The following is a 24924-nucleotide window of genomic DNA, read 5'->3' as shown; positions in this document are numbered from 1 at the left end:
GACCTTGCAATGCTTCTAACAGTTGTCGTACAAATTCCCCATTTCTGATTGGCGAACCAGAGGAGGTCATGTAACCCCTCTGAGACCACAATTGCCCGAAATCATGAACTACACCGAAACCATATTGGCTATCGGTATAGATGGTGACTCTCTTTTTGCTACCTGCTATACAGGCACGTGTTAATGCAATGATTTCTGCTACCTGAGCGGAGTGTACTCCTTCCAGGCAAGCGGCTTCCACAACTCCAGTAATGGTGCAAACAGCATAAGCTGCTCTCAACCGACCAGTATCGTCTCTTAAACATGAGCCATCAACAAAGTAAATTTCATCAGGGTCGATCAATGGCTCATCCACAATATCTGGTCTGGGCTTCGTGCATAGTTCAGTCACATCTAGGCAATCGTGATCTTCACATTCTTCGCCTTCTATATCATTAGGAAGTGGCATCAATGTAGCAGGATTCAAGACCGAGCACCTCTTAAGGGTCACGTTCTCTGCAGCAAGAATAACTTGCTCATAGCGCGTGAGCCTACTATTGGTTAAGTGCTGCGTCTTGGTCCTAGTCATTAACAATTCTACAGAATGCGGTACATACACCACTAATTGATGTCCCATGACTATGTTCTCACACCTCTCAATGCTGACACCTGTTGCAGCAACGGATTTGAGACATCCGGGCAACGCTGCGGCTACCGGATCTAATGTAGCCGAAAAATATGCAACTGGTCTACGGGCATTTCCGTGTACTTGCACCAACACTGATAACGCACATCCTTCTCTTTCACAGCAGTATAATGAAAAAATCCTCTCATAATCTGGCATTCCCAAAGCCGGAGCACGACACAAGTCCTCTCTCAGTTGTAGGAACGCCATTAGGCACTCGTTGTCCCATGGTACCGGATCACTCACCTCCTTGTGCGTCAGTTTCTGTAAAGGTTTTGCTTTCAGTGAAAAGTTAGCTATCCACTGTCGGCAGTAACCAACCATTCCTAAGAACATCCTAACTTCTCTCTGTGTCGTTGGCGCATTCATTTTCATGATGGCCTCTATCCTGTCTGGAGACACCTTGCGCTTCCCCTTCTCTATTCGGTGACCCAGATACTGTACTTCTGTCAGACAGTACTGTAATTTGTTTGGAGATACCTTATGTCCATTCTCAGCTAAATGATTCAGTAAAGCAATGGTGTCTTCCTTACAAGCTTCCTCTGTTTCTGACGCAACAAGTAGGTCGTCTATGTACTGGACCAGAACCGAGTTCTGTGGCAATACCAGACTTTCAAGGTTCTTCTTCAACAGCTGACTGAAGATCGAAGGGCTATCTGAGAACCCTTGTGGAATTCGACACCATGTTAAGGCGCGATCTTCCATTTTAAATGCGAAAAGATACTGGCTGTCCGCATCTAATGGGATGGAAAAGAAGGCTTGACAAAGGTCTATCACTGTAAACCACTCAGCTTGGAATGGTATTTGAAACAGTATCACTGATGGATTCGGTACCACTGGACAACATTAAACCACAATGTTGTTAATCTTTCGAAGGTCCTGAACTATTCTGAACTTCCCACTAGGTTTCTGCAAACCCATAATCGGGGAGTTACATGGACTACCCACGATTTCTTTCAGTATTCCCTGTTGAATCATTGAATCAATCACAGGTTTTATTCCTGCAATCGTTTCTTGGGACAGTTTATACTGAGGCGTTCTTGGAAATTCAGCGTTTGGTTTTATCATGATCTTCACTGGTTCCACCCCTTTGATCAGTCCTATCTCTTCCCCAGTAAAATCCCATACTTCAGCTGAGACAACATCTCTTAGGTCCCAAGGAAGGTCTTCCACAGTCAGAGTAGGATACAGTTCTATACATGTTTTCTCATTGGCAATCTTAAAGGTAGCATCATCATCTGCGGTCTGTACCTCCACACCCTGAGGTGTGCAGTATATGGTGCAATTCAATTTGCACAACAAGTCCCTCCCTAACAGACATACAGGACTAGAATCACATACCACAAACTGATGTTCATTTGTGTAATTCCCTATTTTCACTGACACTGGTTCTGTCAAAGGACTAGTCATTCTTCTATTTGCGACTCCAACCACCTGAATTGTTTCCCCCGACATTGGTAGGTCAGGAAACACTGCTGATCTCAGAGTTGATCGAGTAGCTCCAGTATCCACCAAGAATGTCATCGGGCACCCTGCTACCTCTGCCTCAACAAATGGCCCTCTCTGATCTACTTCTAGAACTGCCCCGAGGGTACAGTCCTCTTCTCTGTTCACACGTTGACCGGTCATTGGGTATGTAATAACATTTTTCTTCTTCAATAAAAAGAGGCATTTGTTTATAGACTTTTCCCCCTGTCGCAATCTTCGGTGGCTGTAGAAACTGAGCTCGTGGAGCCGAAGTCCCCCCTTTGACCACCTTGCTTCCTGGGACTGTCGCCCTTTGAACTGGAACCTCCTGAACTTCCTGTTCTAATTCTAGTTCTCCACTTTCAGGGTTAAAGGGACACTCGCGTCTCCAATGTCCCACCTGGTGACACTGGTGGCACTTTGTCGTTTTCTTTAAAGTGGCAAAATCTATTCTAGGTCTCTGACTTTCTTCACTATCCTTGTTCTGACCATTCGACTTCCGTCCCATTGTCCCCGTTCCCTGTTTCTGCTGTCCGCCCTTTCCGGCTGACTGCATCTGTACCACCATCAGCTTCTCCTTCATTTTCTTTGTCTTGGAATCTATCTCATCGCTACAGTATCTGGCATACCTTAAAATTTCATCTAGTGGTTTGTTTTGCCAACAAATTAAATGTTGCTGAATCATCAAACAAATATCAGGTCTCAACCCCAAAACAAACTTTGACACAAACTGTCCTATATCTTTGGGATCCATTACATCGAGTCCACTGTATTGTTTGAATGTTTTCAACAACCTTTCATAGAACTCATGAACTGTCTCCTTTGGTTCTTGTCTTGTTCGGTCAATTTTTACCCAATCTATGTCCTGGGGTGGTACCTTATCTTTCAGCCAAGTTATTACCCTTTCATACTTTTGCATGACAATTTCAGACGGTCCATTTGTCCGAGCATCCCTCACTGGTTCAGTAGTTGGCCATTCAACACTAGTCTTGCACGATGTCCACAAGTCAGATGGGACCACAATGTCAAACAAAGTGTTCAAATCAATCCACAATACTTTCGAGATCTTTACAAACCTTTCTACCTGCTTATACCACTCTACTGGATTGTCCCTTAACTTCGGAAATGAGTTGATAAATGCAGCTAAATCTCCTCTACTCCAGGGTACATGTACATAATTCCCATTCGATATTTCTCGCAAAGGGAATGCCTCCATCTGCATTACCCTTCCTTCCGGAGACATCACACTCGTGCTCCTCCTGACAGTACCCCTTTTGGACCATCTCTCTTCCCATTTGTCCAGATCTCTCCACACTCTTATCCCTGCTATCAACTCCCTAATGTGTGTTTTTAACCCTGTAGTTCTCTTCTCATCGAAGTCTTGATCTGAATACTGCAACCTATGGTTACTCTGTAATGTTCTCGTTTTGGACAAGTCTACCATGTACTTGTCTGCCAGTCCAGACAGTTTCTCATGAATTGCCCTTGCCTTTCGGGTAACATCCTTTGCTATGAACAGTAACTCATCCTGTTCATACAAGTCAATCGTTTCTAAGGGCAACGTCCCATCTATTATCTCATCCAGGTCAGATTTTAAGCTAGTGACATCGAGTCTTTTGGCCTTTATTGCAGCTCTCAGTATACTAGTTCTAGGGGGTCCATTCACATCTCTCCCATCCCAGCTCCGAGTCCTACGTCTAGGCTCAGGCGAGTTATGGGGAGTCCTCCCTTGTTCCCATCTCTCCAGGTCCCATGCAGTTCCATCCTCTCTGGGTGTATAGTGAAACACTTTCCCATTTCTCGTAGTCCCACCAGTCCCATCCTGCATGATTTCCCTAGATGCATGGTAAGACCTTCTATTTATCCCCCTGTCCTCGTCATTTGCCGGTGGTCCCTGATCTCTCGACCCATGGCAAGATCCTTCACTGTTCCCCGTGCTCCCGCGACTCCAGTGCTGTATACTCTCATTAGGTGCATGGTGCGTACATCTAAACCTCTCTCTGTATTCTTGAGTCCGCTGATCTCCCTCGCTTTGGATGAGACGAGGTGTCTCTCCACATCTTGTACTCCTCTCCCTGCTCTCTTGCTCATTCCCACCGTCAGTATGACGTATAACCCCTCTACTCTCCGGCCTGTTACCTTCACACTCTTGACTACTTGCACTAGCCCCGCAGTGAGACAATGTTCCGTTGCCTCGGCTTCCCCATTCTGCTTCTGTCCTAGGTCTGCTGGTTGGTGCTTCTGTGGACCCCTCCCATTCTCTCAAATCGACTCTCAGCTCCTTAAAGGATTGCGGACGTGGTCCCCTTAGGTCCATCGGTCCTCTTTGACCCCCCTGCTCTGTTGCGGGACTCACTGTCGGTTCGAATGGGGTGTTCCACGTTACCGGTCCTGGCAATTGCTTCCAGGCATTTGTCATGTCATTCCTCCTTTCCATCTCAACCCTTTCACTGTCTAACCGTATCTGTTCTTCCTCTCTCCCATTCTCTGGGTTGTAAATCGATACTATGGGTCCTATGGTAACGGGTACTTGGAGAGCATCTGGCAATCTACAAGGTTCCGCCCTCTCTGCGGTTGGCGTTTTCTGTACCACAAACCTTCCGACTACACTCTGTGCTGTACTATGTTGAGGTGTCTCCCCACCTTTGATAGGTGTCCATTCCGATATAGGAAGTGGTACATACCCCTCTATGGCAGCCCCATCTTCCCTTGCGAGTCCTCTACTTTCTATCTCCCCAACTCTCGGAGGCGGTCTATCTATCAATAATCTATTTATCAAGTTGTCCTCCGAGTCGCTCTCCTCATCTTCTTCCATGAGTGTCTTTTCACCTGCCACCTCTCTCACTGTGTACAACTTATCCACCTCAGTAGCCTGTACCCTCCACCTCTTGGCGTCCTCATCCCATTTGGAATCTCGCACTGCTCTTACTGATCGCGTCAGCCTTTCTTGACGCCTATTCAGATTCCTATCATGCGCCGCCCTAATCCATGCGTTAAGGGCCTCAAATTGGGTCGGTCTAGGCGGGGGTTTCAATGCGGACATGGTTGCTTTTAGCCGATGTAACACCTCTAGCTTAAACGTCCCATACTTTGGGAACGACATTTCCTCATTCCCTTCCGTAAGCTTGTTCCAGTACCCAATCCATAATATCGTATGCAGCCCAACATTCGCTGCCATATAATGAGCTGGTGTACCCTCTGGCGGTGCCTCTTGCCCGTAAAAAGACTCTCTCCTTTTTCTTTTAAAAATATCCTTCAAACATTTTCAATCTACTAGTTTCTGTTTTCTCCGGTTTGTTTACTTCCTGATGACAATCCACCAATCTCAGCTCTGTTCTCGCCAACTGGCCTATCAGAACGCACCTTCTCACTGACGTCGCACCAGCCGCCCAATCCCGTCGCGGCTCTTGCCGACGTCACACCAACCGTCCTATCGCGTCGCGGCTCTTCACTCGCCACCCTATCTCAGCGCGGCTCTTGCTGACGTCACTCGTCCCCCTTCGCAGCAGTTCCCCTCCTTTTTCAGCTCGTCTCCGCGTTTATGCATGCGTCCCATTCATACTTCGAAAAAATGATTACTTCCGTCCAAGCGATCACTTTTCTTTGACTGTACGCCCACAGTCAATCTGTAATTGTCACCTTAACTGGCGAAATGTCTTTCCGTTTACGTCCAGACAATCGCCTTCTCTGATAGGTTACTTACACACAGTAACTTTCGACCAGCGTCCGTTACTCACACACTCACTCACGCGTTCCCCCTATCTCGGTTCCACGGACGATCAATGGTACCTCATGACCCCCGTACTATGGTTGACAACTACTCTGGATGTTCGATACACCCGAACCACTTCAGCTCTACCTTGAACTTAAGATTTTTACCAGGTTGCGCGTGCTCACAACCTTCTCACAATCACACTACAGGCATTCAACTCCGCAAGACATTACAATACAAATACAACACAAAACACCGCAATCTGTTCACGCATGACCCTTGTTATATTCACTCTCCTCCGATACTGCTGCTTTTCTCGCACCGTCAGCACCCTCTTCGGCACGCGATTCTTCCGCTGCTCATCTCTCGATGTCTAGCTCTAGGGGCCTTGGGGTAAGCTAACCTAGTCTAGATTACCTTCCTCAAGAAGATAACCATCCTAAACTGCTACCAACTGTTAACGCGGGGTTTCTGGTCACTAGTTATCCTACCAGATCCCTAATCATGTCGACTGAATCGTTGGTACCTGTCATTGAGTAAAAGACAATCGACTACTAGGTTAGTCAATTAGGAACTTAGACCACTCTAAAGAACCACTTACCACTGGGAAAGGTTAAAAAGTTTTAATTCAAAGCCAAAAGTATCTGGAGATACAAACATCTCAGAATAAGATTCAAAAGGTACACAGGTATTAGTACAAAAAGGTACTCTCTAAATATTCTCATTCGACAAAAGGAAATTATCAAAACTATTTCAAAGAGCATAAGCGTTGCAAGAATCGCTGTAAGTTGCAACCTGAGAGTCATATACAGAAAGGAAAAGTACAAGTTAAATCTGTCCCTACACTAGACTAAGTGACATCCCTACTTAACAAGATCTTTACCTAAAAAAGGTGTCAGCCGTGGTGACTTCCAAAGAAGATCACACACTTCCCTTAGTCTTTGTCTCAAAATTGAAGTCTGTTAGTTCTCTATCTGCCTACCCATCCGCTCTCTTAGGTTCCTCAGATCATCTGCTCTAACTCCTCCCCGGGGTGCTATCCCTAATACCAAATCACATTTCCAATAGGAACGCCCATGTCGACGCCTCTCACGTGGTACAGTTTTGAGCGGCAAACTCCGTACTGGTGCTCCTCTGGACTCTTCATTAAAGTTGACCTTGCTTCCCAGGCTTCTCTCCGTCCAAGCAGTACCCCCTAAAATTCCTGAAGACTCCTACAGGCCTGTGCCTGGCACTTCTGAACAAGGGCCTATTCATTATTTCTGATTTAAGTCCCCCTTGCACCTGCAAACAGACACTCTCTCGGTAGGCCCCAAATTCCAGTCTCTATCATATCTCGGACTATAAAACATGTATAAGAATTCTCAGTTAGTGCCTAGCACATCTTTCCCCTAACGAGCACACTTTAGATCAAAGAGAATGACTTGGTCTTTTCAGGCCTAATTGATTTACATAAAGCAGGTCTCTGCCCTCTAAAACATTTCCTTTCTTTGGTTTAAACAGTATTTTAACTAACACGTATTACTATAATATAATGCAACACATCTATATAAAACACATAATTTTAATACTATGCCTAATAATACATTTGCACTCAAATGACATTAGAATCCACGTCACTAAAAGTGTAGCAGCATCTTTCGTTTCCTGTGAAATGCCATGTGGCCTACACATTTTCATGGTTTGCAGAATTACATTTCGTTTCACTTAGTCATCTAACGTGTGACTCCAACATCATTTTAACATTTCTACAACCTCTACATTAGTTTTCCACACTTATATATGCATCTATTCTAATTAAAACAAACACTCATATATTTTCTCTATATAAAGCGACACTCTTGTATATTCCACACTAAGCTAATACTACGTGCTTGTAAATATGGTGTACTTATACATTTTTCAGATTTGTGCTCTCTCAGTCGCTGTCCTGTGTTGTGCGAATGGGAGCGAGCCGCAAAGAGTTATATCACCTAAGATATGGAGTTTTCGGCTCTCTCCCTGCGCTGGCTCACTTGTGGCTGCCTAGCGGCAAAGCAGGCACCCTTGCACCATGGTCTTTGTAAATCTGAGAATGCTTGGATGGATGCATGCGAACGTCTATGCTCTATCAATGGAATGCCTCCCTAATGCAAAGCAATTCTATTTACAATGAACCTGACTCAGTGCTATCATACACTCCTATAACTCGTGGAGTAACGAACAGTCTATTCTTTTCTCTGTTCGAATGGAATTTTTATTAAGCCCTTCCTGTTTTTTAATAGTCAGAATCATTTTTTTTTAAGACTGGAAAATAAATCATATACCACAAATTAACAAATAAACTGTCACATATACAAAACACAATTCACAATCGCCTATACCCAAAGACAAAACTGCACATACACATTATAAAACATTAATAAATGCGAACTACAGACATGACAAAATAAACAAAATAATTCATACAATAACCAGATACAAAACCCTGTTTTTGAAAAATTTGCATCATATACAAAATCAATATTTTTCATGAAAAATGTCCAATTTTATGAACCACACATGCTATAACAACTGCAATCTCTACGGAGTGTCTGGATAATGTATCAATCCGTATCCAATTTCCTTCAACACTCTACATATTCAGAATTAACTAAATGCCTCTCGAATTGCCTCTGGGCACAGTCTCACACTTACACCTGAATGGTCTATGTCCTGTCCCCACATAAAATACTGCTTAACCCCCTGTAGTTAGCCTGATGCCCGGGCAGGAAGGGAGGATCTCTGTGCACTTTAAAGTCCCTCTTTAAAGTCTCCCACAATTCAATGGTTACAACTGGGTTTAAGTACTGGACCTCTGACACCACCAACTCAGTACACTTCTGGACCTGTGGATACTCAGCCAGAAGGAAGTACTACTTTGCTGCTGAAGGACTGCCACTCTGCTGGACTGCTGCTCTGGAAGAACTGCTTTTCTGCTGTGCTGACCTGCCTGCTGCCCTCCTTGCCTGTGTGAGATGGACTGGACCCTCATTACTTGAACCCAGAATCAGAGTGACTCCAATGGCTTTCTGGCTTACCTCATAATTGAAGTCTCAGGGACATAAGAGACTTCCAACTCACCTGCTATAGCACCTGGACTATGGCATGTTAGAGCCTTACCCTGCCAAATGGTGCCAATCCAGTCCTGCACCCTAGGAAGTAGTAAAAGGTGCTGCTCCAGTTAAAATCCATGCATCACTGCCCTTCCAACTCTCGGAATCAGTGCATCTCCATCTGCACAGAAGCATTGCCACTGCTGGGAGGATCAAGTGCATTGCATCTCCAGCAATGCAGACATATCACCGTTGCTGTGAGGATCGATGACATTTCATTACCAGCCGGGCAGCGCATTGCCTCTATTTATGATACATCACCAGCATCCTATGGATCGAAGTCGATGCATCGCTTCCTTTGCTCCTCAGATCTCATCCTCAGCGCAACTGTGAACCAAGGTGTTGTTTCAGCGGGCCAAGGCTGGTTTCTGTATCCAACCCACGTTCTATTGTGGTTAGCCTGAACCTTTGGATGTGACCCGGTCTAGCGCGATCAGATAGCCCCGGTTGGCGCTATATGCTTTAAAGCACTACATTTCAAGATATTCTTTAAAAAATTCATAACTCCGGTTCTACTTACTGGATCTTTGTCATTTTGGTCTTGTTTTGTTGAATAAATTAAGCTCTATTTTCCTGCACAAGAGGGTATATTTTTGTGTGGTGTTTTCAGACTGTTTTACTGTTTGAAGTGTTGCACAAATACTTTCCTCATTGCCTCTTAAGTTAAGTCTGACTGTTCTGTGTTTATTTTTCAGGGGTGATCATAGGTTAATTTAAGGTGTGTATCTGATTTACCCTGACTACAACTGTAGTTCCTCTTTGTACAGGGTGCATACTTCTGCCAACCAGTAACCCAATTTCTAACAGTCCCTATGCTCTCAGGTGCACCCTCAAACTACGGTGCTAGCATCAGGCTGTGTCTTCTACACTTAGAGGTCAGATTGTAACAGTCCCAGCCTTTTATTCTCTTTGCATGCTCTAATCTTTCAGAAAAAAACTTACCAGTTCTATATGGGGCTGAAGAGTTGGAGTTTCTAGGGATTGGCAGTATAAGAAGCATGAATAAGAACCATTTACAAAAGGGATATATTAATACATCTGGCCTAGACTCACAAAGGTCTACTCCTGCTTCTGGTCTTCTTCCTTAACTTCCAGGTTCTTTTGTGCCTTGAGGCTTTGGCTTTCCTCCTAGTCCTTTTACAAGTCATCCTTTTTTGCATTGTTTTGGTTCTTTTGATCCTCATCACGGTCCTGGTCTAACTAGTTCTGGTCACCCTGGCACTTGTTTCCTGAATCTGGGGTCCTGGTTGTTGTCTTTCCTGACTGTGGTCTTTCTGGCCCTGCTTCTGGCTCATCCTTGTATTAGACCTTCCTGGGCCTCCGGATCCTGGTACTGCTGATCCACACCCTGATCCTGCTGGTTTGTTGGGTCCTTATCCATTTAGCCCTGTTCTCCTAGTTCTCCTACGGCTAGCACTCCTAATCTTCCTGGGTTTGGGTCATCCTGATTCTCCTTGCCCTGGTATTTGTGGTCCACTGGTACTGCCTCCACTGGTCCTGGTCATGCTAAATAGGTCCTCTTGAACCAGGCCTGGTCATTTTAGTCTTGGTCTGGTCCCATTGGTCCTCATGGTTCTGTTTGTCTTGGCTCCCTTGATAATTTGCCACCCTGATCCTAATAATCTGGCTCCTAGTACTCCTGCTCTACTTGGAATTGCAGGTCCTGGTCCATTGGTTCTGCCTCTCTGGTCCTCCTAGCCTGTCTACCTGCTCCTCCTCATCTGCTCCCTGTCTTAATGACCTTAGTACACCTACTCCTGGCCTCACTAGTTCTCCGGGTCCTCCTCCAACATGTGAAGATACTCTTGGCCCAGGTTCTCCTGCTCGTTTTCATCTGGGGCAAAGTTGTCCACTTTATCCTGGTACTCCTTGTTCAGAGCATTCTGTTCTCAGTCACCAAATTATTTTATTTATTTATAAAGTTTTATATAGCGCAAACTTGACCCAAGAGGGTATCAGAGCACTTTACATTTAGGATTGTTGCGTTTAAAGTTTCATCAGTTACAAGAGCATAGTAAGGTACAGTACACATAGACAATGTTGCAAGAATTCGTAGGAGGGAGGGGAGGAAGGAGTAATAGTGGGGAGACGAGGAGGAACTGTGCCCAATACCCGGCTGGGTAGGTGATGGTCAAGGGAGAAACCAGGGCCAATCTCCTCATTAGCTGTCAAGCAGCTCCACCGGGCATCAGCCATGTTGCTCAGGTCTCAGCGTGCAGGAAAACCAGTTTTGAGTTTACTCGATTTGAGAAATGTATATAGCGCTGGCTAGACCCAGAGGTATCAGAGCACTTAACCAGAGGATCGTTGCATTACAAGGTACATCTAAAAAGGTTTATATAGCGCTGGCTAAACCCGGAGGTATCAGTGAGCTATACCAGAGGAACATGGCGTTACAAGTTGCATTAGTTACAATAGCGTAGTAAGGTACAGTAAACAAACAACGAGGTTGAGAGAATTTGTAGGAAAGGAGGGGAGGAAGGAGCCATGGCAGGGAGACGATGAAGAACTGTGACCAATGTCCGGCTGGGTAGGTGACGGTCGAGGGGGGAAACCAGTGCCAATCTCCTCATTAGCTGTCCAGCAACTCCACCGGGCATCAGCCATGTTGCTCAGGTCTTAGTGTTTGGGGAAAAACATTTTGAATAGATACATAGGCTACAGTAACAGAGTCAAGTAGCGGAAGAGCATGTCCCCACTAGAGGATTGAGGTAAAAGAAGGAGGTTGGGGGGAGGGAGTAAAAACAAACCAAAGGAGAAGCTGGGGCTGCTTTTCAGGCCAATGGGGGATGTGTTCAAGGTCTGGTCGGAGTCCGGTGGTAGGGAAAACTGTGGCAGCCATCTTGGGGTCAGGTAAGGGATTCAGACTCTACATCTGATGTGTATTATCCCTGTGCCAAGGTTTGCTGGATTCCGTGTGGGGACAAGTTGAGTTTGCGTGTGCATCACCTTTAATTTATTGCTTTGTCCCTTCACTTGCTGTAATTGGCTCCGTGAACTGTAGGAGCGTAACAACCGGGCACCATCTTAGGGTCAGGCAACTGGCTTCCCCAAGTCGGACCTCTACTACTTGGGCCCCCATGCTGGATTATCTTGCTCTGATCAGGTATTTTGTGCCCGTTTCAGTGTGGGCATACCCAGGGTCGTCGCCTGGCTCTCGGGCTGGATCCCCTGCTTTATTCTCTATGTGGGCACCTTAAGGACTCAACGTGCGGCTCATACTCATCTCCGTACCAGCCGGATGGGCCCACATTATTGTCTGTTAGTCTTTGTGCGGGAGTGGAGGCTCTCGCGTACCCGGCTCCTCACCCTGCTCAGGGCTCCTCTTTCGCCTCGGTCTAACCGCCAAGGCCGCAGGCATCTTTCCGCGCCTCAACCAGGCTGCTCCCGATTCTTCGTGATCGGGTGCAATCAGTTCTTCTCTCTTCACTTCTGATTGACAATTTCAACTCTCCCCAAGCGCTAGCCGTGCACCAACACGGTTCCTCCACAGAGATCAGCAGCCGTCTGCCTCAACCGGACCTCAGAATCAGAGTGGGTAAATGAAATTACACAATGTGGCAAAATCTCCCCAGCTGGGTCAGCTGGCACTTCGAGATGAGGGCTGAGGGGAGGGGGCATTGATTGTAGGATAGAATGGAGGTCAGCGGCATTACGGTGCACTACATTCGGCACCGGGGCGTTCTCACAGCTCCCCACACGCCATCTTAGAATATTCAACGGCGGGGACGTCACAGCTGATATCTCAGCGATGCTCTATCTGAGAAGGGCGATAATGCACTCCAGGTGAACCACCAGCATTCCGGTGGCGGAATAATTGTTTTGGGTGGGAGAACAGTGCGGCAGAATGCCGCTCAGGAAACTGGAAGACGGGTTCACCACGGAGCATCAGCTCTGAGTGGCCATGATGGTGGCAGGCTCCACCAACTTGGTCATCATGGCCCCTGTCATCCTGACCTTCCTTGTCCTGGTCCCCCTTTTCCTGCTCATCCTGGGCTTGGTTGTCTTATTATTTATTTATTTATTTATTTATTTAAAACACTTGTATAGCGCGGCTGTCACCTTGCAGGTATCCTGGCGCTGGAGAATACTCCTAAATGCGGCGTACCAAGATTGATTGGCAGGTAGATAGGATTAGGGGAAAAAACAGGTTTTGAGACGTTTTCGGAAAGGAAGCAGTTGAGGTGTTTGGCGGATGTCAAGGGGCAGATTGTTCCACAGTTTTGCAGCTGCGACTCTGAAGGATCTACCCCCAGTCCTGACCTTGTTGAATCTAGGAACTGTGACAAGGCAGGCGTGGGCAGAGCGGAGCGCTCTGGTGGGGGTGTACCAGGAGAACATGGCTTGCAAAGGTCTGGGTCCAATTCCGTGCAAAGCCTTAAAGACGAGGCAAAGGGCTTTGAAGGCCACTCGTTGTTTGAGAGGGAGCCAGTGCTACTCGGCCAAGGCCGCTGTGGCAGAGGACCTCCTGGTCCAGCCCAGAGCTAGCTTGGCGGCAGCCGACTGAACTCTTTGGAGTCGGTCCAGCAGCACGACTGGGGACTCAAGTAATAGTGCGTTACAGTAGTCCAGGCGACTGAGAATGGTACACCGGACTATTAACGCTCGAGCTTGTGCGGGGAGGAGTGGCATGATCTTGCGCAAAGAGCGCAGTAGGGCTGAGCAGATCCCCACTGTTTTGCAACCTGGGATTCCATACTCAGCTTGTTATTCATCGTGACACCCAGGTTGCGAACCATGGTGACTGGCTGTGGTTTTTCTGGTGCTTCCGGGGGCCAAAATTCGGTAGGGAATAGGCATGGGATTCAGCTTCCAGCGCAAAACAAAACCTCAGTTTTGGAGGAGTTGAATTGCAGGGAGTTAATATGCAGCCAGCCAGCCGTCTCTCCTAGGCAGTCGTGAAATGATGTTAGAGAGATGGATTCATCTCCCTCCCAGGAGAGAATGAGCTGGGTGTCGTCCGCATAGTTGATGGCTTTTACCCTATGAGACTTTATTAACGTGATCAGGGGCTTAAGGTACACGTTAAAAAGAATGGGGCACCCCGTGGGGCACTGAGGTAGAGGCGGATTGGAAAGGGGGAAGGGACACAGCCTGCTTCCTGTCCCGTAGATATGAGTGGAACCATAGCAGTGCCGTACCATCCACTCCCGCCTCCCAGAGTCTCTTCAGCAGAATCCCATGGTTAACCGTGTCGAATGCGGCAGACAGGTCCAGTAAGATCAAGGCTACTGCCTGGCCCCTGTCTGCACGCATACGGAGATCTTCCAAGGCTGTCAGGACAGCCGTTTCGGTGCCATGCGCTGGACGGAAACCGAATTGGACATCGTCCAGGATGTGATTCTGCTCCAGGTGTTGAGAGAGACAGGAGCTCACCCATCGTTCGGTAATCTTTGCCGGGAATGGCAAGAGGGAAATAGGCCGATAGTTCGACAGGCACTCAGGGTTTAAGGAAGGTTTTTTCAGCAGCGGGGTGACAAGAGCATGTTTCCAAGGGGTTGGAACAAATCCGCAACCCAAAGATTCGTTGCAAATCCTGCGCAGGGTGCCGAAGAGTTCTGTTCCAAAACTTTTCCAGATTTTTGGAGGCAGAGGGTCGAGAGGGGAGCCCGAAGTGATCCCAAGCGCCAAACTGTCAAAGTCAGTTTCTGAAATGGGGGGAAATTCCCGTAATCTTTCTATGGGGAGGTGCCCGGTGTGAATCTGGTCAGGAACGGTGATGCCGGTTCCGGGGCCAGCATGGTTGGAACTGTCCAATGGTAGGGACGTGTTCAGGTTGTGGATGATGGTCTCAATGTTATTTTTTAAAAATAATGCGAGATTGTCGCAGAGTGCTTGTGTGGGTGGGGTAGTATTTTTGGCACTGTCAGGTTGGGTAAGATTATTGAGAATCTGAAAGATACTCTTCGAGCCATTGGTAGCGTTAGCTATGGTGGAACAAAAGTAGTTAGCCTTACTATGATCAATAGCAGTTTTATATGCCCGGAGTTTGTTTTTCCAGAGTGACTTATTGCTGTCGGAGTATCCTTGCCTCCATTTCCTCTCTGCTTGTTTGCATGCTAATTTGAGGACTTTCAAGGCGTCGTTAAACCAGGGGACTGGTGCTCTGCTCTTAGGTTTGCATTTTTTCTCGGGGGCAAAGGAGTCAGAAGTAGAGGATAGCTTTGTACAGAAGGCTTTGTAGTTGTCCTCCACCGAATTAGTGGGGGAGAAACTGTTTTCCACAATAAATACGGGGCCGGCTGATCTTAATTTATCCAGAGCTTTCCAGTCTCTGTACAGAAATTCGGGAGAGGCACTATATGGCGGCCTTTTGGCATCATTGCTGGTTATGAAAAATGTAATGAGCGCGTGATCGGTCCAGCACATAGGCAGGATGTCTATCAGGTGTACCAACTGAGGGGAGGAAAAAATTAAGTCAAGTTGGTGCCCTGCTGTGTGGGTGGGTTTGTTAACCTGTTGAGAAAGTCCTACGCTCTCACACGAGAGTACCAGATTGTGCAGTGCAGTGTCCAGGCTGCCGTTTGGCCAAAGGTTGAAATCACCTAGAACGATCAGTTTGCTATGAGAAGTGGCCATATTAGAAAGGCAGGTGAGTAGCGACTGTTGTTGTTGGGAATTAAAAGCTCCCGGGGGGCGATAGCAGACGATAGCCGTGAAGGCGGCTCCGGGGTGGCATTTTATGGAGAGGCCAAGGAGTTCGGTCCCGGCAACTGGGTCCATGTCTAAGGTGTTTATAGACCAAGAGGCTCTATAGATAATGCCAACCCCACCACCACGGCCTTTGGGTCTAGGTAGATGTAATATTTTGAAATCTAGGGGGCAGGCCCAGTCGAGTTCAATATTACAGTCGGCGTGGGTCCACGTCTCGGTAAGGAAGAGTGCATCTAGGTGGTGAGTATCAATAAGTAGTTGGATTTCATTGGCGTGCTTTGGCAATGATCTAACATTAAGCAGGCCTCCCATGAACAAACCCCTAATAGTGAAATCATGCAGAGGATAGGCAGTGTCTGTAAAACATGGGTGACCTTCATGTGCAAATTCTCTAAGATGGAGCAGGGACTCGCGAGTTAGATGCAAAAGGGGGGAGGTGGGCAGCGTGGGAGTCACGGCAGAGTGGCCTGCGCTAGTCGCGTCCGAGGCGCGGACGAGCGCAGACGAGCTTGCCTTATGCGCGCCTTCGGCGCGCAATCGTCGCGCCCGCTGCGCTCGTCCGCTGCGCTTCCGGCAGAGACTCATATTATATAGTGGAGCTCTGTGCGTAGGAGGGGGGGCGTGGCCAGCCGCGGTGGGCGTGTCTGACAGCTCCCTCGAGCAAAGGAATGGCGGCAAGACGAGAGACCAGGGCGAAGCAGCAAGCACTCTGCTGCTCAGCCTAGTGCAGGTAATGCCAGGCAAATAGTGCAAGAGTCTTTAAAAACACAGATTATACAATGTTTTAAAAAGTGATTAGCGTTCTAAAATAACAGCTCCCGGCTATCCGCCTCAGGAGTATCTCAGGATGTAAATGCAGCGCTAGCCTTCAGCGCGCCTTTATTTGTACCTGGGAGAGGGGGGGCGTGGCCAGCCGCGGTGGGCGTGTCTGACGACTCCCTCGAGCAAAGGAATGGCGGCAAGACGAGAGACCAGGGCGAAGCAGCAAGCACTCTGCTGCTCAGCCTAGTGCAGGTAATGCCAGGCAAATAGTGCAAGAGTCTTTAAAAACACAGATTATACAATGTTTTAAAAAGTGATTAGCGTTCTAAAATAACAGCTCCCGGCTATCCGCCTCAGGAGTATCTCAGGATGTAAATATGTAAATAATATGTCAGGTCCTCATACTCTGGGTTCTGTGTGGTCTACTAGTCATTATTCATCCTCGCTCTCAGTCTGGTTTGCCTAGCAACGTTTTTCCTATTCCTAATCCTCACAGTCCATGTACTCTTACTAGTTTTGTGTCCACTGGACTCGATACTTTTGTTTCTGGTCATCCTTGATTGGGTCTTTAAATGCTTAATCCTCTTAGTTCTGGGCCTTCTAGCCACCCAGGGCATTTTGGCTTTCTTCTCCTAGCTCTTTCTTTTCTTTCCCATTCCTCTTGACCCTCTACCATTTAACCTGGTTCTTCTGATCCTTCTCACCCTATTCGTCTGTTACCCAGTATATCAGTTCCTGGTCCTGCCGGTTCCCTCAATCCACCTGGCCTCTTGTGTCCCAGCCGTTCCCTCTTAGTGCTTGTCTTGCTGTGTTTGCTCATCTTTGTCCTCCTGGCCCAGTCACTTGTCTCCATAGTCCTTCTGGCTCTGCACCCAATGGTCTGGGACCTCTTGGTCCTAGTTATTTGTTTAGGTCCTTCTAAGCTTCGTAATTTTTGGTCCTGGTCTTCATGGACATCCAGGTCCAGTCCCTTAGTATTCATGGCTCTGGCTAATCTGGTCCTCCTCATCTTCCTCACCCTGGCCCTGGTGGTCTTTCTGCTCCACTTGGTACTCTGGGCCCTAGTCCTCTGGGCATGGTCCCCCTGGCAGTCCCAGGCCCGTTCCTGGTCCTATTGGTGCTGATCCTTCTAATCCTCTTTGCTCTCATCCTGGTACACCTGGCTCTGGTGGCCCTGGTATTCTGGGTACTTACCCCCCTTATATTCCTTGCTTATTCTGGCCCCTGGTTCTATTGGTCTGGATCTTGCCTTCCTGGATCAAGTCCTGAACCTCTTGGACCTGGTCTTTTGCTGCTTGCCCTCGTCCTGCTACACAAACTCATTGTGGTACTCCTTTATTTGATCCTCCTGGGCCTGGCCATATTTTTGCTCATCTTCATGGCCATCCTGTTCCTAGCTGTGGGGCCTAGACCTCCAGGCTTTGTTCATTCTGGCCTTGAAGTCCCTGGTACTGATCCTTATTTTCCTCATGTTCCTCCACACCCTGGTCCTTCTTGTCCTACCACTGAAGGTCATGTTCCTCTATGCCCTCATACCTCTGGCCCTCTTAGTCCTTTGATTCCTGGTTCTTTTAGAACATTTCCTTCTAACTCTGGCTACCTGTGTCCCTGGCCTCAGTTACCTAGCACTCCTGTGCAAGGTCATGTTATTCTTGTTTTTCATAGTCCTTCTCCTTCTCAAGATTATGTGCCCATTGTTACTGATCCTCTTGGCCCAGTTCCTTATAGCTTGGGTTCTCCTAAACCTGCCCCCCCTGCTGCCTTAATTGTGGTCTCCTTGGTCCTGGTTGTCCTGGTCCATCTTGTCCTATTGTGCTTGTTATCATAAAGTTTGCCTTTTGACCATTATGGCCCTTCCTGGTTCCCCCAATCTTGGGGCATATGGCCTTGTTCCTTTGCGATCCTCTTGATTCTAGTCACCTTGTCCTGGTTCTCCTCACTGTCAACCTCCGATCCCTTGAACCGCATATCATGGCCCATCATGTTTCTTGTGTTTCCTGTGTCTTCGTCCTCCGGTTTGAGTTGTCCTTGTTCTTCTGGATCTGATCCTTTTAGTCCTACTAGTACTGCAAACATTGATCCAGGTCCTGTTGGTCCAGGTTTTCCTTGTTTGGGTCCACTTGTCCACTACTGTCCATTCTACTTGGTCTTCCAGATACTGGTTGGCCTTCTTACCTCAGATCCCCCTCTCCCTGGTCATGCTAATTGTAATGATTTCTCTGCCTCACTTGGTAATCCAAGCAGTGGTCGCCTAGGTCCTTGTCTTCATGACCCTCTTATCCCTGTTTCGAGTCCTTCTAGTAATGATCCTTTTAGTTTGTCTAGACATCTTACTCTGGTCTTTTGGGTGTCCTTGGTACTGCCCTCCTCAGTCTTCCTAATGCCTGTCCTGCATATCCTAGTATCCTGTACATACTGGCCAGTGCCCTTCAGGTCCTGATCCTCTTGGTTCTCTTCAATCTGGTCCTGATCCTCCTGGGCCCCGTCCTCCTGATTCTTGCCCGCATGGCTCTGCAATAATTTGTCCTGTCACAGATAACATTAGCCTTTCCTAGTTCTGATATTCCTTGACCTTTGGTTCACACTAGTCTAAGAGCTTCCTGGTCCTGGTTTGATTGGTTGCCATTCCCATGTACTCCTGCCCTAGACTATTGGATCTTGGGTCTCCTGTTTTACAGGCTACCGGTCCTGGAATATTTCATCTGCCTCACCCTAATTCTCATCCATCACTCCTACTGGTCTGGCACCCATGGTTTATCTAGTTCCCTTGTTTGTCTGTTCTTAATCCTTCTGACCCTGGTCACCTTGATTCATGTGGTCCTCGTCTTAGTTCTGGTGCTCCTTTGTCTGACCCTCATATATTGGGTCTTTTGATGCTAGTTCCACTGGCCGTGGTTTCCATAGACCTTCTAGTCACTGTTCCTCCTGGCCCATCCTACTTCTACTAGTCCTCACGGTCTCCTGGTTTGCCTATTTACCATGTTATTGTCCATCTGACCATAGGCCCTTCTATCATGGTCCTCCAAATAAAAGCCCTATTGAGGCAGGTCTTCCTCATCCCTCTGGCACTGATCCTCCTGGTTCCTATGCTGTTGGTCACCCTGGTTCAAGCAGTTCTTGTCACCTTGGTTTAGGATCCCCCTGGGTCTGACACGCCTGGACCTTCTGATCCTGGTCCCATTGAAACAAGGCTTTCTCTTCCTTTATAGCCACCGTGTTATTGAAATCTAGGGTCTCCAGGTCCTGCTAGCCCTGGTCCTTTCCAGTTGTGATCTTTCTGGTCTGGCCCATTTGCTTCTGGCCCCTTGGTCCTCCTAGATCTCATGCCTGGGGCCTTTGCTTTCCTGTCACTGGTCCATCTCCCCATTTATCTTCTGGTCCTCTTTGGTCTGTTTACTTGGGTCTGCAATGCCTGGACCTGGTTGTCCTCTTCACTCTGGTTGGTATGCATAGGTCCTCATAGCCCTTCTTGTCATTATGGGCCAGAGCTGTTTGTTCCTTCTACCTCTGGTACTTCTGTTATTTCAGGCCTTTTCCCCCAAGTTCCACATTCTCCTGGCCCACATGATCCTTCTCATCAGAATCCTAGTACCCTTTGTCCTGTTCCTCATCATCTCTGATCCCCTCTGGAATTGGTAACCCTGGTCCTCATAGATTAGGTTTCCCTGGGCCTGGTTCTTCTTGTCCTGGTCCTTTCAGGCTCTGGCTGTCCTAGCCCTCCTAGTGGTCCAGCTCTTTGCTCTTATTCTCCTACTTTCAATCCTTCCCCTATTACTACTGCTTCCTTCCCTAGGACTGCCTCCACAATGACTTTAGTCAGGTACAGCCTCAAACCATGTGACACAGATTATCTTTTTTCGGTTTGGCTTACAGATTTCTTTTGTTAAGACAGCACTGTCAAGTAAAGAAAATGAGGGCCCAGTTAAGACAGAACCTTGCCCATTTAAAACGCTGCTTAATATTGTAAAAATAAAAACTAACATTTACAAGCTGCATTGTGCTGGTGACTAAAATGTCAGTGTGGCATGTGGTGACATGTGACCAATAACAATCAATGACCTAAACTTACTCTGCTGGGTGAATAGTATGAATAGGTGTGTTCATTCATAGGCAGCAGAGTAAACTCCTATTCTTAATTCCCCATATGCTGTCTTCTGCTTTCACTTCCCCATTCCACAGAAGCCCCATCACATCACAGTGTCTCATTCAATGTGCATCCTGCATGTGCCTCAAAGTACTCTGCCCCTAAATACCAGTTAGCTACTGTACGTGTACCTTCCTCTGTTTTCTGTTGTTTGTTGACTGCTGCTGTGTTGTTGGATTTGATATACTAAGCAGGTGATATATACAAATGAGATGTACAAAAATAGGGGCTGATAAGAATATAAATTTCAACGCCACTCAGAGTATGCTGTGCCACATCATAAGTAAAATTAGTTCTCTAGTACATTTGTCAACATTTCAACCATATGAAGCTTAATGTGTGAGGGTCAACATCAGGACAAAAATTAGTCCTAAAGTAGCACTAACAAGAGGTGATAGATCCAGATGTATGAGTTTCTCAACCACTTAACACTTTTGCATTGTTCTTGTATTCTTATCAGTCCCTAGTTTTGTACATATGATTTGTAAATAGCACATGTGCACTTTAGTTCACTCATTCACCTTCACTGCGTTGGTTTTGTGGGAACACTTTTATTGTGATACAATGTTTTCTTAAAATATTGTCATGATGTTTGAATCACTGACAGAATATCGAAGGTCAGAATATTGACCTACAGTAAAATCTATGCAAGAATATCGATGTCAAGAAAATCGACATCCTATCTACATTATGGTAAGTACAAAAATATCTGAGAAAAAATATCAATGTCAAAAATATGGATGTTAAAAATATTGTATTTTATTTAAGTAATGTAAAATAAAGTAAATAATACATATAATTAAAAAAACATAGTTAAATGTATTTTAAAATGTTTTAAAATTATAAGAAATATATATAACGTCGAAATAAATTAAACATATACATATAATATATATTATATATATGTACTTATTTTTTTATAAAACATTTAATACATATATTTAAAAATAATAAAAATACATTACAATTTTTTTTAAACATGCATACTAAACTACATAACACTAATATAAATATCGATATTATTAACAGATATTTTTGCAACAATATTAATTACTTCGATATTACTTACTTCGATATAAAAAAATACAATAATATTTACCTTAAGGTCGATATTCTGGTCACCAATATTCTTAAAATCGATATTCTGTCCCTACGATATTAAACACTCAATATTAGTGTAGATCGATATAAAAAAAACAATATTTTGACTGCGCACTTATGATATTTATATAAAAGACAATTTTCATTTGACTCCATGTAAAACCAATCTGTTGATTGGTTGAAGCTTACACTTTCCCCAAGAAGACCAGTTTTTCACTTCATTACTGATTTGCCCAGTTCCAGGGTTATAGGGCTGCCTCTTTATTAAGCAAGCATAGTAAATAGCAGATATTTTGTACCATTTGGTCAGCAGCCGGGTAAATTGACACTCCCTTTCTACATACGACAACTGTGAGAAATTGGGTTGTTGGTTGACTGAGGTTTGAGCCCTGGTCAAGCAACAGCCAAACTCCCTTTCAAAATGAGCTACAAAAAGTCACTAAATTAGCCTGTGCTTAACCCTGGGTAGCTTGGCACAAAAAACTGTCAGGCTTCATTTAGAGGCAATGTGTAAATTATGTATGCAGCACACAAACAGTAATAAAGTGAAAACACAACACAAGAAAAATCTCAAACTAATTTCGAAAAATGCAGTGCATTGTAATTAATTATTTGACACCAAAATGACAAAACTCCAATCCGTAGAAATGAAGTTATGAATATTTTCAATTTTTAGTCAAAACTAGTGCTTATAAAATCAAAGTTCCACTGCTAACCACAGACACATATCCGGATCAAAACTGGGCCAGAGTCAAAAACTATGACTGACCGTGATGTGGCAGGATTCGTATAGAGAAAGTGGATTGGGCCTGGTACTTTGAATTTAGAAGAAACTCTGACAAAAAGTGCCTGAGATTGTCATTGGGGCAAGGCTGCAGGAGGTGTCCGAGGAGGGAGCGTCTTTGTCAGTTGGCCTTTGGTCAAAGCAACGTTGAAGATTCTACGTTCAGACTTAGTTGCCGAAACGGAAATTGAAAATCCCCAGCAGGACAAGGCAGAGGGCTGTAGCCAAAGATAATTCCACGAGGTCAGGTAACACTGGCCAAGGACAGCGGAAAAGGATTTAGTGCTATGGATAAGATTGTAGCGGGAGAAGCTGCAAAGTCAATGTGACCAGCGATGTTCCTTGGGAGGATAGGCAAGCAGGTTGGCCCAGGCTCCTCCTTGTTCTCAGGGTACTTTTTAGCCAAACATTTTCTTCCAAGCCCTCACTTTTGGATTTTAGGTATCTGGATACTTTTAGCACCACTTCCAAGGTTCCAGGACAGAAGGGGCACCACGTGAAGGATCAAGACTCACTCAAGCTGGGTCCAGATGTGGGTTCAAGATGGAGAAAGTGTAGTAATTCAATCCAAATCCAGTTTTACAAAAAGAGGATTTATTCAGGAGAACACAGTACAGCAACTGCTCAGTTCAGCAGATCCATGAAGTCTGTTGCATGGAACACAGAATCCCTTTAACCATGGCAATAGATCACTCACCAGCTTTAAGTATAAACCTCTAATATGATTACATTAAAGAGACAGTATGAATTACTGCTATGTACAATATAATGAAAATGCAACACATCTTATCCCTTAAAAAAAAACAGAATATAACAAAAACAAATAACATGAAACAAAATACAACACATCTCTAAAAGGAAACAAAAGATATTAATCTCTAAATCTTGCTGGAGTTTTAATAAATCTTCTGTCATATTTAACTCTTGACGAAACTGAATCTTTAACTTTTGACAAAACTGCATCTTCATCATACCCAATATTAGGATGACCATTCCCATTCCCATTAAAAGAGATGGCATTCTTGGGAATATTGTGACATTTGACAACCCGTCTGACATTCCAGACTTTCCCATCATTAGTCACAATACTGTTGAGATTGACTTTCACAACTTTCCGAATGGGCTCAAACTTCGAGGAACCTTTAATCAGAAAGCCAGGTGTGCATATCTTCACAAGATCTCCAACTACAAAGTCAGGAATTCTTACATTATATTTAGTCTCATGATACGCGTTCATCCTATCCTGATGATGTTTCACCCTAAGTGAAGTCCTATGAACATCAACAGGAGTAGAAGAACTACATTTCTATTTCATCCTCCAAGGACACAACTTTGACACTGGCTCTCTTCCTCTCAGCAAATGGAACGGACTAAGTTCAGTGACAGAATGAGGAGTACTCCTGTACATCCACAATCTTTCACGAAGTATACTTTTCCACACATTGGGAGTCTTCCTGGCCCATTCTACAAAATCTTTTAACACACAGTTAAATCTCTCCACCTGTCCATTTCCTTGTGGTTCATATAAAGGAGTGATAATATGTTTAATTACACAATAACTAAGAACATCTTCTACCTCCTTGGATATTACCTGCATTCCATTGTCTGTAATAAGTATTTCTGGACTTCCCTCACGAGCAAACACCTCTTTGAAAAATTCCACAACAACTTGTGAAGTGGCACATGAAACAAATCTAACTTCGGGCCATTTTGAATGATAATCTATCAAAACTAACGCAAACCGGGCATCTTGAGGCAAACCACTAAAAGGACCTCAAATATCGAATGCTAATTTCCTCCGTGGATTTTGGGCCAAGTAATAGGTATAAGCGGAGCAGGATGAGTCCTCAACATTTTATTACTATCAATGCAAATAGGACACTCTCTAACTACTCTATCAATCATTTTGTCCATCCCAGGCCACCAAAAACTAGTCCTTACCAACATTTTCATAGAAGACATGCCTAAATGGCTTTCATGAGCAAGCTTTATGATTTACTCCTGCATCTCTTCTGGAGGTACACATTTACCACTCTTAAAGATAAGATCACTATCTACTTCCAACTCACTTAACACTTGATGAAACGACTTCAACTCTTAGGACACCATATTACTTCTGGGCCAACCTTTTAAAATATAATCCTTTAACACATCCCAACTCTTATCTCGACTGACACAATCCTTCCAAGCATTTTCAGAAATCACAGAAAACTCACTAGCTACAAAATCCCCAAGCGAAGCAACAATTTCCACTTCATCCTCTCCTTCCTCCATCTTTCCAGAATTGAAATCACACGGTAATCTGGACAAACAATCAGCTGTCACATTGTTCCTTCCTGGAAAGTACTCAATGTCAACACTGTACTCTTGCAATCTGGACATCAATGTACCAATGCGTGCAGTAGCATTCCGACCACCACCAGGAGATAATATAGAGACCAATGGTTTATGATCCCTCCCTAAAAGAAACCGACTTTCCCATAAAAAATTACGGAAGTGTTC

Source organism: Lissotriton helveticus, chromosome 5_1 (assembly GCF_964261635.1).
Source record: "Lissotriton helveticus chromosome 5_1, aLisHel1.1, whole genome shotgun sequence".
Lineage (NCBI taxonomy): Eukaryota > Metazoa > Chordata > Amphibia > Caudata > Salamandridae > Lissotriton > Lissotriton helveticus.
This window is presented reverse-complemented; position numbering follows the sequence as displayed.